Source organism: Mytilus galloprovincialis, chromosome 1, assembly GCF_965363235.1.
Source record: "Mytilus galloprovincialis chromosome 1, xbMytGall1.hap1.1, whole genome shotgun sequence".
In the NCBI taxonomy this organism is placed as follows: Eukaryota; Metazoa; Mollusca; class Bivalvia; order Mytilida; family Mytilidae; genus Mytilus; species Mytilus galloprovincialis.
Genome location: NC_134838.1, coordinates 69,556,617 through 69,571,916, shown reverse-complemented (window position 1 = coordinate 69,571,916; position 15,300 = coordinate 69,556,617).

Genomic DNA, 15,300 nt, shown 5'->3' with positions numbered 1-15,300 from the left:
CGCGTTTCGTCTACAAAAGACTCATCAGTGACGCTCAAATCCAAAAAAAGTTAACTGAGTTTTGAAATTTCTGCTACATTCGAAACAAGAAGAAATATTGTTGAAGTCCTGTCTTTTTGGAAATTTATTTGTTTTCCTTTACATAACTCATATTCTCTGTGTATCTTACGTGTATGAATACCGAATTATCAGAAGATTTATTGTCATGCCACAAATTAGTTATTGCATCATGATATTTTTTTCTACACTGTTTTCCATCTTTACACGTCAACTATTTTGTTAGTTTTGTTCATATATTTGTTATACAAAAAGTACAAGCATGTTGAAAGTTAATACCTTTAGATCTTAGTCATAAATTATTTGTTTACAGGGAAACGATTTCTTGAGAACATCAAATAAAACCAATGTAGAATAATGATTTGTACAAGTTATTATCTTTTTCTATGAAATAATTGTACGAGTAATTAATTGTACAATTGTACAAAATTGTACAAAATTGAATCCTTGGGGTTCTTTGATATGCTGAATCTAAAAATGTACTTAGATTTTTGATTATTGGCCCAGTTTTCAAGTTGGTCCAAATCGGGGTCCAAAATTAAACTTTGTTTGATTTCATCAAAAAATGAATAATTGGGGTTCTTTGATATGCCAAATCTAACTGTGTATGTAGATCCTTAATTCTTGGTCCCGTTTTCAAATTGGTCTACATTAAAGTCCAAAGGGTCCAAAATTAAACTAAGTTTGATTTTAACAAAAATTGAATTCTTGGGCTTTTTTGATATGCTGAATCTAAAACATATACTTAGATTTTTGATTATGGGCCCAGTTTTCAAGTTGGTTCAAATCAGGATCCAAAAATATTATATTAAGTATTGTGCAATAGCAAGAAATCTTCAATTGCACAGTATTGTACAATAGCAAGTAATTTTCAATTGCACAGTATTGCGCAATAGCAAGAAATATCTAATTGCACAATACTGTGCAATAGCAAGAAATTTTCAATTGGAGTTATCTTTCTTTGTCCAGAATAGTAGTTGAATCAACTTAAATCATTGTTTTATACAATATACAATATATATTCACTTTTACTTTTGATTATATGAGGGGAGCTTCTCAAACGTAACCACAACTTAGTTTATTTTGGCTTCTTTTGCAGGAACAGAAAAAAAAAACCAAAAGAATAGCAAAATCTAGGAAAATTTATAATTTTCTGAAACATAAAATGCATTTAAGAATTGAATGCTTTTTTTTGTAACTTTATTGGGGTGTAAAAGTGTTGACCGAAGTACATTTTTTATGAAGCGCTTCCGCGCATTCATTCTAAAAATGTACGCACGGTCAACGCTTTTACAACCCTATGAAGTTACAAAAAGAGGCATTCAATACTTATAATTACATTTTTTAGCTATGATCGTGAAAGCACGAATTTTATATCTTTTTTTATTTCAATTCACCTGTGCACTTTTTTGTGGAATCACGTGTTATCATTAATGATAAGTTTTATTTAGTGATGCAATTGCTTAAGGAATAACACGTGATGTGCAGCTAGCAAATCAGAATAAAATATTATAATGAAACATACATCTAATGTAATTATTTAAAATTTGATTATCTAGTTCCTGCTATAGTTGCATAGGTTTGTCTGCGCTCAAAGTAAAATTTGTGGTGTAAATACGACCATATTAGCCAAAAGGTTAGGATAAATTCAAGTCATGAGTCAGTGTTTGTCGTTTGCTGCTGTGTTACATATTGGTTTTTCTATTATTATTTTGTACTTAAATAAGGCCGATGTTTTTCTCGGTTGAATTGTTTACATTTGTCATTTTGTAGCATTTAGTGCTATCTTATTCTTTACAATTAATCTTATTTTCTTTCCAAACTGTAGATGGCTTCACCTCTGTCAGAAGAAGAGACAAACTACCTCAGAATGGAATTCTTACTCAAAAGTATAAGTCCAGAGGCTGTGCGATATCATTTTGATGTATTGTTTCCCCCAGCTAATCTACTTGTTGATTTGCATAACAAAAAGGCAGCTTTGAAAAATCTGAAACGTCAAAGAATTATAAATGCATCACAATGGAATGTTTTATTTCCAACAGGTATGATATGATCTGATAAAGAATTTATCAAGTTTTATATATATTGTTGACAATCAGGGTGGTTTGCTTTTTAAAAATCATGTTAGATGCCTATTTGAAACGTTTCTGTTTCACATTCTTTTAATTATAATTAACTTGTATTAGAAAACTACGAACGTGTTATGCCTTTCAATTCCAACTTAAGTTTAATGTAAACGGTTGTTATTGCTAATGTGAACAATTATAGACCAATTTTATTCTTCCGACCATTTCTCAAATTTTCGAAAAATCGGTATTTATGCAATGTATGTGAAGTTAGCAGCCGGTTCGTTATTCGATATTCAATATCCAACCGGCTGCTAGCAGTCGATTCGATATTCAAAATTTAGTTGAAAATTATAAGAGTATTAAATACCTGATACAATTAACATTAAAAGCATGATTTTCATAGTTAAAAGGACTGATCTATAAGATCACAGGCGCTTGGGTCTAGGATACAGATTTTTTTAATTTTTTTTTTATTAAAATATTCAATTTTCTATATTTATAATACATATCTATCACTTCTGTGCATGTCTCACCTAGTTTCGAGTGATTTAAACGACCCAGAGAAAATACCCAATTTTACTATCCATACTATTATTAAAGTGTACTAATAAATATAAACTTTAACACTTTTCCTTATTTTGTCTATTATACCGCCATTTATGAAATATCAATTATCTGTGTCAATAATCAAATAGCTATGCAAATTATCTAGTTCTATATTCTATCGTGACAAATTAATGGTAGATAATAAAATATATGTAGCACGAAGCTACATAAAATATTCTCGGGTACATCTATCATACTTATGTAATAATCAAACTTTACGAGGAGAACGAAATCATATAATATAAACTTTGCTAACTTTATCATTTACATGTTAAAATATTAATCATATATCAAAAAAGTTAACTTACATTAATCAGGTTATATATCGTGTCCACACAATGAATGAAAACAATACAGGTATATAAATTCGGGACACACAATATCATACGTTTGCAATTATCAAGTTCCCGTGCAAATCTCCCTGGCCAATACAAAATATAAATTGACCGCGAAATCACAATGACCAATCAAATACGTAATTTTAACTTAGAACCTTTTGAATATTCATGAACTAAATACAAAAAGTAAAGTGTAGATTTGGATTTAAAATAATAATATTCCTTTACCAAAATTCAAGAGTTAAACGTTTATAATAAATACAATTTAATTTTAAGTACTTTAAATATATTTTTACTATTATTTAATAGACTTAAAAATGACCCTACTACATTCTCCCCTCTGTTGAAGAAAATGACTTCCATGTCATTGTGTCTTTCTCCCCTCTTACGACCTTGTCGTCCTCGTCAAGCTATTTACATTAACAACTATTCTGAATAATCTTGATGATAGCCCTCGATAATTCCATCTCTAGACCTCTAAATCGTCCGGTTTCTGCCTGTCGTTCTAACCAATGTACTTTTTCTAACCAATCTGGTTTAGAAGTAGCCTGCTTTGCTGTAGTGACATAATCTTGCAGGTACTTCGGTGGTTGTCGGTTTCTCTGAGGTCTAGCAAGTGTGGTAGGTTCTGGTATGTGACGTGGTGGTGTAGGTAAGTATCTAGGTCTTCTTTCTCTAACTGGTTGTACTGTTGTAGTTTCATCATCTGTGGGTTCATCTGCCATTTCATCTAGAGATGGATCCTCCGTCATCGCACTGCCATTACCTGATTCTAAAGCGTCAGCTTCAATATTCTGACCAGTCGCTGCAGGTTCAACATCCTCTGTTCCAGGGGTAGGTTCTTCAGCATTTCCTATGTCTGAAGGTAAAGCGTCCTCTACTAAACCATTAACCTGGCTACTACCAACGTCATCCTGATCGTCACCCGTGTCGCTGATAGTTACATCATCTATCCTAGGTCTTTCCACCACATCTGCTTCACTGTCAGTGTTGCTAGGTGTACTCCTCCCTGTCTCTATTATCCAATACCCCTGCTCCGACTCCTCATCTGATTCTGATGCAGTCATATTTTCAATGCTGTTCCCAACAGACTTCGTCGGTGGTCGTCCAGACCTTTGCGGTTTACGCCTCTGTCTAGGTGCAGGAGTTATCTCAGACTCAACAGCCTTTGGCAGAAATCTAATTGGAAGTAGAAGATTGCGATGAAGTGTCTTCTTTCTTCCAGTTCCGTTTTCTTTCTTGACCTCATACACAGGTATCTCTTTGTTAGGCTGATTAACAATCTGGTATAGATCTTCTTCCCACTTATCAGCTAGCTTATGTTTTCCGTCGAAGGCCAAGATCTGTACTAGGACTCTGTCGCCGGTTTGTAAGATGGCTGATCTAGCTTTCTTGTTATAGTTGTGTTTCTGTCTATCTTTCCCTATTCTCGAGTGTTTTTATGCTAAGTCGTATGCCTCTTTTAATCTTTTCTGTACGGTTTCAATGTACTTGGTCACTGGTTGCTTCTGTTCATTACCAGGAAGGTTAAAGGCGATGTCAATCGGTAATCTTGGTTCCCTACCAAACATAAGGAAGTAAGGTGAGTATCTGGTAGTTGTCTGTCTGGTGCAGTTGTAAGCGTGTACCAATCCAGCAATGTGTGCTTTCCAGTCTTTCTTCTGTGTTGTTTCAAGTGTACCCAATAAACTCAGTAATGTTCGATTGAAACGCTCTGTATTTCCGTTGCCCATAGGATGGTAAGGTGTAGCACGTGATTTCTGCATGCCTGTGATGTTACATAGTTCTTTAATGATATTTGATCCAAAGTTGGTACCTTGTTCGCTATGAATTCGTTCTGGCAAACCGTAATGTACTACAAAGTGGTTGAAAAATGCTTCAGCTGTAGTCTTTGCTGTTTGGTTCTTCGTTGGAATAGCTAAGGCATACCGGGTAAAGTGATCGGTGATGACCAGAACATTTTCAAAGCCTCCTTTTGATCTTTCCAGTGACAAGTAGTCCATACATACTAGTTCAAGTGGTTGGTATGTTTCAATGCTAACTGTGGTGCCCTTTCATTAGTTGGTGTTTTCCTTCTTATACATCTGTTGCATTGTGTAATCCACTGATCTACATCTCTTGTCATCCCATACCATACGAAACTATCTCTTATAAGTGACAGTGTCTTATCTCGTCCTTGGTGGCCCATGTCATCGTGAAGTGCTTTCAATACTTTCGGAACGCAAGTTTCTGGTAAAACAAGTTGTTTAACTGTTTGGCAATCAAGTGTAGCTTCTCTGAATAGAATACCATCTTTCAGTTGTAACTTATCGAAGTTATTGATGAACCATGTATTCTCTGATGATCTTTCTAGTTGTTCTTTAGTTGGCTTGTGGTGTTCGGACACCCAGTAAATCCATTCTTTCATTCTGTAATCGCTCTTTTGTTCTGATTTGATGTCAACCAAGTGCTGTGCTGGTAAAGATGTGTCATCCACGGTTGCAAGAGTATTCATTGACAGAGTATCGACGAAAGGTTGAGTATTTTGAAGATTGCAGATGGCTTTTACAGAAGTAACATCTAAATTGGAAGGTGAACGTCCAAGTAACTCGGGCAATCTTGATAACGAATCAGCATCGGCATTCTTGGAACCTGGTCTGTACATGATGTTAAAGTTGTACGATGCTAATGCTGCAATCCAACGGTGACCAGTTGCATCTAGTTTGGCTGATGTTAGCACGTACGTAAGAGGATTGTTGTCTGTCAATACTGTAAAGATGTTTCCATGTAAGTAGTCGTGGAATTTCTCGGTGACAGCCCATTTTAATGCCAAAAATTCTAACTTGTGTACTGGATAATTTCGCTCGGTCTTACTGAGTCCTCTACTGGCGTAAGCTATGACACGCTTCTTGTTTTCCTGTTCTTGATATAATACAGCTCCTAAGCCTTGCATGGATGCATCAGTGTGTAATTCAAACTGTTTGTTGTATCGTGGAAAACCAAGTATAGGTGGTGAAGCAAGTGCTGTTTTGAGTGTTTGGAAAGCTTGTTCTTGAAGATCTCCCCATATCCATGATTGACTGTTTGGATCTCGGAGTCTTGGCTTACGTTTCTTTGATGAGCTTTTCGGTGGAGGCATTAAGTCGGTGAGTGGTCTTGCTATTTTCGAAAAATCTTTAACAAACTTTCGATAGTATCCTACAAATCCAAGGAAGCGACGGACTTCTTCAGGTGTTGTCGGACGTGGCCAGTTGGTTTCCTTGTCTATCTTTGCAGGATCTGGTTGTATTCCATCTTTGGAGACGATATTACCTATATACATGTATTTTACTTTCTCTTGAAGGAATGAGCATTTCTTTGGGGATAATTTAAGGTTACTTTCTCTTAACCTCTGTAGTACTTTCTCTAATCTTACTAGATGTTCCTCATAAGTATTGGAGAATATGATAAGATCGTCCAGATAAATAAAACAGATATCAAGATGTAGGTCTCCTAGTATCTCTTCCATTAGCCTCTGATATGTCGCTGGGCTGTTGACTAATCCAAACGGCAAGCGGTTGAATTCGTAAAAACCTAGTGGGCCGACAGTGAAAGCTGTTCTCTGCTGATGGGACTCTTCTACTTCTACCTAATGGTACCCTCTCTTCATATCAAATACTGTATATAGCGTGTTACCTCCTAGAGCGTCTAGTATCTCTTCGCTGCGTGGTAAAGCATAGGAATCCTTCACGGACCTTTGATTCAGTTGTCTGTAATCAATACACATTCTGAGTTTCCCATCCTTCTTTCGACAAAGTACCACATTAGATGACCAAGGTGAGTGAGAACGTCTTATTATGCCAGCTGTAAGTAGTTGTTGTAGATGTGTACGAACTTCATCAAACATGGCTGGTGGTATACGCCTATGTCTCTGCTTGGACGGTGTATCATCAGTGAGGTCTATTCTGTGACGAACTGCATCTGTATGACCAATGTCGGTGTCTGACATACTAAATACATCTCTATACTGTTTAAGAAGTTGTTTACCTTTTTCTAACATTACTGAGTACGTCTGTTGGTAAGTGAACGTCGTTCAAAACATCATAAGCTGTATAATCTGGTGTATCCATATCGGGAATTGAGACGGGTTGCAGCTCACAAAGGATGGCATTAGGTGAAACTGTTATGGTTCTCGTTGTAACATTACTGATATGTACAGGTACTAATCGGTTATCTCTGTATTGGTAGTTGACAAGTGTTGGAGCTATGTCTAGGTCTTCAGGGACTGCTGCCTTATGTGTTGGTTGAAGTATTCCACATACAGGGTGGTACGGCAACTCATGGTCCATATAGCCTTTAAGCATGACATCTTTATTCGGTGGGATGCGAACAGTCTTTCCCTCTGCACATTTAATCAATGCTAATCGATTGCTTCTCTTGTTGAGTTCTTTTTCTCTGAGAAAAAGGCATCGAAACGTCATATACCATGGAGTAATCAAGTTGGCGTTTTGAAAAAATCGATGACCAAAGCGTTGTTTTACATCATCCATTGCTCTATGTAATACGTTGGTACCAAGTAGCAAAGGTACAGTCTTGTTGTAGTTGCTATCAGGGACTGCCAGTAGTAAGCAAGGTTGTGGTTAATCTGATGGTGATGCTCCAGGTAATTCTAAGTCGACAGTGATGTAACCATGATACGGTAAGTTCTCTCCATCAGCACATTCGATGTGTAGAATACGGTTAAGTGTCTGTATAGTATGATCAGGTAAGTATTTTCGATGAAATGACTCGCTGACAGTACTAACTGTGGAACCTGTATCTAATAAAGCTGTAGCTTGAATACCATGTATCTTAACAGTGACTTCATTAGTGTTACCTAGTAGTTGGTCAGTGACATCTCGTTTTGACTGTTGCTGTTGGTATGTATATGTTCTATCTTCAGCGTTGATCTGCTGGAAGTTAAAGGCTTGTCGTGAATGGTCTAATTGTATACGGCAACCCATGGCTATGTGATCAAGTCCTCCGCATCGATAACATACGATTGGTCTCTTGGAATAGGAGTTGCAGTAGGTGAGTAGTTTTGGTTGGCTTGGTTGTCAAAGTCGTTGTCCCAGTAGGGTCGTTGTCTACGTCTACGACGATGGCGTTTCTTCTTTGGACCATACTGTTCCATGACTAATCGAAAGAATGTAGTAGCACACTTACTTAATAAATGCCAACAACAAAATCCGAAAATGAAAAACAAAATACTATCACTTCCTAAAGCCTATGTCTATAAAAGGTGTTTCAAAACAAAAATGTTATAATACAACTATAAACTACATAACCACCACACTAGAGTATCATAATTACAATAAATCAAAATGGTAAATTTTAATCAATAACTAATACTTAATTCTATAATTACTAAAATACACACAAATTATATCAAATACACATCAGTGTGCATTGATAAATAAGTACTACCAAATATTAAAATGATTGAGCATCATATGCAAATGAGTGCACCTCAATCAGATTATATTTGTAATTGAATAAATTGAAATAATTCAACAGTCACTAATTTCAAATCTATTTAATCAAATTATAGATTTTTCAAACTCTGTCTAAGTTCAACACAGAGTAAAGGTACTATATACTATAACTGTATACGATAATATTGCTTTCTGTATAAAAATGTACTTTAAATGTGTAAAAATATAAGTCAATAAATTCTGTACATCTGTACTCCCTTATAAATGTAACCAATCAATCACCAAGTGATGCTAATGTTCCATGAACAAAAAATTTTTTTTTTAAATTCAATGTTCGAATGTAAAATGTTTAAGTGTGAAAAGGTCAATATGTTAGGATGCCAAAAAAGTAAAATCTTCAAAGTCCATAAGTGTATGTATAAATGAACAATGTCAACGGGTTAACATGTTAAAGTGTAACTAAGTTCAAGTTGAACTGTGGTATACCAATAACACTGCATGTGTGTATACTATCTATCAATGTGTGTTGCTGTAATAATTAAGTGTTGGTGTTGCAATACGATATAGTAATCGACCAATATATGCTATCTAACTAAAGTCTCCTTAATGTAACCAAATGAATGTATGTGTAAAATATTTTTCAAAGTGTGTAAGCAAACTATTTCAGTATACAATTATAATATATATATAAGTGAAAAGCCTACCTTATAAAGCTAGGTTACTTTTCCAATTCCAATCACAATATTAAGAATTGATTTAAACAACAAATGTTCTATTTTCAATTAAGAAAATCAAAAAGTCTAAGTTACTAAAAGTAACTTCCGGTTTCACAAATCTTCATAACTGGAACACGGTATAAAAAGTTAATGTAAATAAACACATGTGGACATCAACGGATGTAAACACTGGCACGTGCATCTTCAGACATCTGCGCATGGTTGGTAAACAAACATCACGTGGTCTCATCTGTCGTCTGCTTCGGTGGCCACACACACACACACACTGGTACCTTAATTCGACTGTGCCATCAATCCATTAAACCACGTTGGGCGCCATTTTGTAACAGGGTCGATTCTTGGGGTCAAGTAATAACCAACTCTGTTTAGGGTTCGTATAATTTAATATACCAGTAGTAAAAGATATTAAATAACAATATCACAATTATAAATAACAGTTCTATTATAATACACAAGTATCTTAAATTACACATTATCACATATAGTAATGATTAACTACAATGCAGTTTAAGATTGTGTACTATTCTACGTATACATATATGAGACAATCAGTGAGCTGATGTCACGTGTACTTTTAGTTCTCATTGTGATACACTACACAAAAATGTATCCCTTGATCGTAAATAATATACTATATAGTGTTTACTGGTTTTCTATAAGTACGGTACAAAATTAAAGTTAAAACTGCAAATATAACATTAAGGTAATCGGAACATACAATATTATTTGTTCTTTAGATACAATTACATTACAACAATTATTAAATTGTAAATACTTTTTTTATAAAGACTAATTAAGCCAATATATTAAATATGCTTAAAACCGCATATTTAAAGGGAAATAATCCATAACGTTTTACAACATTACATAATTAAAAATAGATTGGCTTTTACCACTTGTGGAGTGAGTTTTTACTGGCAAGGACAAGGCACAGTTCACAAATACCTTCTCTATATAATTACATCAATGGAGTCCTAAAACCAAAATGCAATCATAAACATTCGAACTCGTAAAATATTTAAAAATACTGTAGCGGGATTGCTTCCCCTCAGTACAGGTAGAACATATAAAGCCAGTCTTAATCAACTGAGCTAGGGAATCGATTCTTTGGCTCAGTCGGTTAACGCACTGACTGTCACGCAGACGACCGTGGTTCGAATCCCGGTGGTGACACTATGTATTTGTAGAGTAGATACGTGCTCTCCGGTTACATTTGGCGCCCGACTAAAAAATCCACGATGGTTATCTGGAGTATACTAGCCAGGGTTTGTGTTGTTAAGAGTCATATATAAAGATATGATGACTCTTGTGGTGGAGGAATAGTGTAGCGGGATTGCTTCCCCTCAGTACAGGTAGAACATATAAAGCCAGTCTTAATCAACTGAGCTAGGCAATCGATTCTTTGGCTCAGTCGGTTAACGCACTGACTGTCACGCAGACGACCGTGGTTCGAATCCCGGTGGTGACACTATGTATTTGTAGAGTAGATACGTGCTCTCCGGTTACAATACAAAAGACAAAATTACTCAAGTTCATACATAGTTATACTTCTATCATTACAATGTATAAAATAAGTGTACTAATAAATATCAACTTTAACACTTTTCCTTATTTTGTCTAATTTGCCGCCATTTATGAAATATCAATTATCTATGTCAATAATCAAATAGCTATGCAAGTTATCTAGTTCTATATTCTATCGTGACAAATTAACGGTAGATAATAAAATATATGTAGCACGAAGCTACATAAAATATTCTCGCGTACATCTATCATACTTATGTAATAATCAAACTTTACGAGGAGAACGAAATCATATAATATAAACTTTGCTAACTTTATCATTTACATGTGAAAATATTAATTATATATCAAAGAAGTTAACTTACATTAATCAGGTTATATGTTGTGTCCATACAATGAATGAAAACATACAGGTATATAAATTCGGGACACACAATATCATACGTTTGCAATTATCAAGTTCCCGTGCAAATCTCCCTGGCCAATACAAAATATAAGTTGACCGCGAAATCACAATGACCAATCAAATACGTAATTTTAACTAAGAACCTTTTGAATATCCATGAACTAAATACAAAAAGTAAAGTGTAGATTTGGATTAAAAATAATTTAAAACTAACCGGAAGTGACCTTTTGTAAACCGGAAGTAGTTAATTTTTGTAATAGATTATTGTAAAAGTATGTAAAACCATATATTTTTGGAATCAGCGTCAAGTAAACTATAAAACAATACCGGAAGTGACATCTTTTGAACCATAAGTAGAAAATTCGAACTTCGAGGAAAATACAAAACGGAAATTTTCTAATCAAATGTCAAAATCAAAAGCTCAAACACATCAATCAAAGGAACGGATAACAACTGTCATATTCCTGACTCGTTACAGGCATTTTCGTATGTAGAAAATAATGGATTAAACCTGGTTTTGTAGATAGCAAAATCTCTCACTGGTATGACAGTCTCGTAAAATTCCATTATATTGACAATAATGTGTGACAATTCATTTTTCAAGACATTTAGAAACAAACGTAATATAAACAAAATCTTCTTCCAAAAATGTAGGTGCTCAGTGCTTAAGAATAAAAATTCATGCATCTTTTAGATTTTTGGCAGAAATGCCATAAATCGATATGAATTGTCTAATAGAGGTCATAACTCTGATACGAAAACGGAATGTGGGTTAAACGATCCATTAAAGTTTAATGCGATTGATAGATGGATAATGAACGACGACAGAATCCAAACCTTTATAACTAAATGCCTGTACAAAGCTAAAGTTGTTAATCATTCGTTTGATGTGCTTAAGCTTTTGATTTTACCATTTGATTAGAGGCTTTCCTTTTGATTTTTCGTCGGAGGTCAATTTTTTTGTAATTTTATTTTGACAACGATAACTCGGACAATTCTTTGTGATAGGTGACCTTGTCGAGTTTTGATTTTTTTGTCCTATTAATCTTAAATTTGTTTTGATCTGAAAGTTTTTCACATATACGATACATGTATTTAGATTTAAAAATTTAATTGTAGGTCCGACGCCAGTGACTTCATGTAATTTTGATTTGACATTAATGATATGCTTGTTGAGGAATATTTCTGGATTAGCTGCACCAGTCAGAGGATTTGATATACTGCCTGCCCCTTTGGATATAAGTCCAGGAGCCGATCTTGCAAGAATAAAACATTACAGAAATCTATCTGCCCATTCAGGGGACGGCAAACTATCGAATCAGATATTTAATGATGCTTGGAAGGATGTTAGCGAGGTAGTTATTCTAGAAAAAGATAAAATCCGTTTTAGAAAGCACATTAATCCGTAATGAAGAATCATATTAACTATTAACAATATTACTATAACAATTTCATTCTGATATGAAAATACCAAGATGTGGTATGATTGCCAATAAGACCACTCTCAACTATACACCAAATTACAAACTTAAACTTATTGATGTGTTTAAGAAGAATTTCTTCAGTTCTTTGCATTAACTTTTACTTCACTTCATTATGTAATAAAGAATACACGTATCGACTTCTATAAAAGATGGAATGTATCTTTCTTTTCGTTAATAGATATGTCGTACTTGACTTTCAGCCTATGTCGTCTGGACTTTAGCTGGCCTGGTAAAAACGAAGAATTCCAAAATAACTAGATTGTATTAACACTGAAATCTCATGGCAACTCTTATAATACAATTTCAAATAAATGCATACAATATATTTCACAATATATAGTTCATCATACATAGATAATATTGTCAAGATGTAATATATAAAATGTTTCTTATGTATAACGTAATACGCAAATATTTCTTTTCTGGAGATCAATCCTGAACCGGTACGATTTCAAAATACATGAAACAACAAATATTTTCTTTATGTTCTGTTGCGTTGTCAAGGTAAACCAAAGCCACAAGCAAAGATTTCTCTAAACTTTGTTGATTATTAAATATAAGCAAATAACAGAATTATGCTTTACTACAAATGAATTATGCTTCGATTTCACAAATCTCTTGTATACAAATTCGCATGAAATACTGAATATTTATAAAATAAATAACATTTACGGAATTAATGTTTACTGCATATTTTCACTTGAAAATCATCTATATTAATCGTAATGTAATAAACTAAAAACGCTCATTTTAAATAAATAAAACTAAATAAATAAAACTAATTTAAAAAGTAAATGTCAAATGTAATTTTCATAAAAAGTATGCTTTAAAATATTAAATATAAATTACCTGGTAAAAACGAAGAATTCCAAAATAACTAGATTTTATTAAAACTGAAATCTCATGGCAACTGACGAATAGCCCAAAACACTAGCTTAAAAAGGTCGTTGCTCACGTGCTTAGAGATTCCAGGTTTTCTTCGTTTTACCAATGAAAATTCTCGTTACATAATTTCGTAACTGACCACAATATTTTAATTGGTCACTCATAATTTTGTCTTGTCAACCAAGCTGACACTTTAATCTAAATTATTGATTTTGGTTTACCTATGTTGCGACAATCTATGTAATTTTGACAATAGGCCTAATTGCATACACTCTTTCTTTTATTCAAAATATAGCATGTATAATTAATGAATGAATAATTATTAATATTTGTCAAACATCTGTAAAATCTATTTTCTTCTAAATTGTCCATTTTTACAAATTCATTTTGAGAATAAAAAATAAAATATTTAATAAAAGAAAGTTTGCAAAGCTGTTATATTTCCTATTTTGCAAATTCGGAATTTCAAAATATATCTATAACATCTCCCCTCTGCCTCAATTGGCTTTGACCCCAAAGCCACATGTTATAGATATATTTTGAAATTCCGAATTTGCAAAATAGGAAATATAACAGATACACAAAACAAGTATCCTTCAAAACATGGTTTCACAGTTGGTTTAGCGAAATCTCAAGGACTTCTCGTTATAAACCATTGACATCTATTCTGTTTGTGACCTAGCGTAACTAAATATAGTTAAATAAAGTAAAGCAATTCATATTGATGTTCTTTACATTTTCCCCACTTCATACCGTAAATGCACTTGAATCTGAATCCTTTTCACAAGAAGTTCCTTAAACTTAACGGAACGGGGAAAATAGTCAAACGGGGATTTGGTATAAAAAGAAATAGTTATGTACGTAAATACAAACAAATTGTTTCAAAAAGTCGAGATTAAACAAGTTTTAAGCACTCGGATTTTAACATTAAGTTATTTTGTTTTTCAACATATTTATATGCTTAGTAGTTTTTTTTTACATTAGTAACGTTAGTTGGTTGTTTTTCTACGGCCAGTCGGTATTTCACTTTTCTATCTTTTTCCTTCACATGATTTTTGTTTTAATCGACAAACTCCGTGCATGAGTCACTTCAGAAGAATGATAAAAACTAGCATTATCCTCTATGCAGACAAAACTGTCCATGGCATCTCAAATTTCAATTTCTATTGAAAGGATAGAAATTTACTTATCATCTGATTATAACATGTCAACATGTAATAATAATTGCTTTTTAGGTGTCATTATTTTTATATAAACATTTATACCACATCGGTTGAAAATGTCTATAAGCGAGTTCCTAAAAAAATCATAAAGCTAGATTTGGATAATGGAAATTCACTAATTTCAGATTGCAAAAACAAATATAGTAAATACGATTTACACTTCGTTAGATCTAAAATATTTTTCAATCATGTAACGTTCTGTTTTAAGTTGAACTTAGTGAACTTAAACTGTATCTTATTTTTACGATTTAATATCATTAAAATCAGTCATATGACGTTATTTTACTATGAATGCAAACATTATTAAAACCCAGATTGCTCAACTATTATACCACTTTAAAATGGCGTATGGTACCACGTTTTAGTTGAAATATAAACATGTAATTGTAGTTTCATGTACATTTTCTTTTATCAAAGTGTAAATGCATACGTCTATTTCAAATTTTTAAAAGAAATAACGTTCTTGAATTCAAATTTTCAAATGGTTGTTTACCTTAACTGTTTAAACCAATATGCCTAACATTAAATCTGTTTTCAAA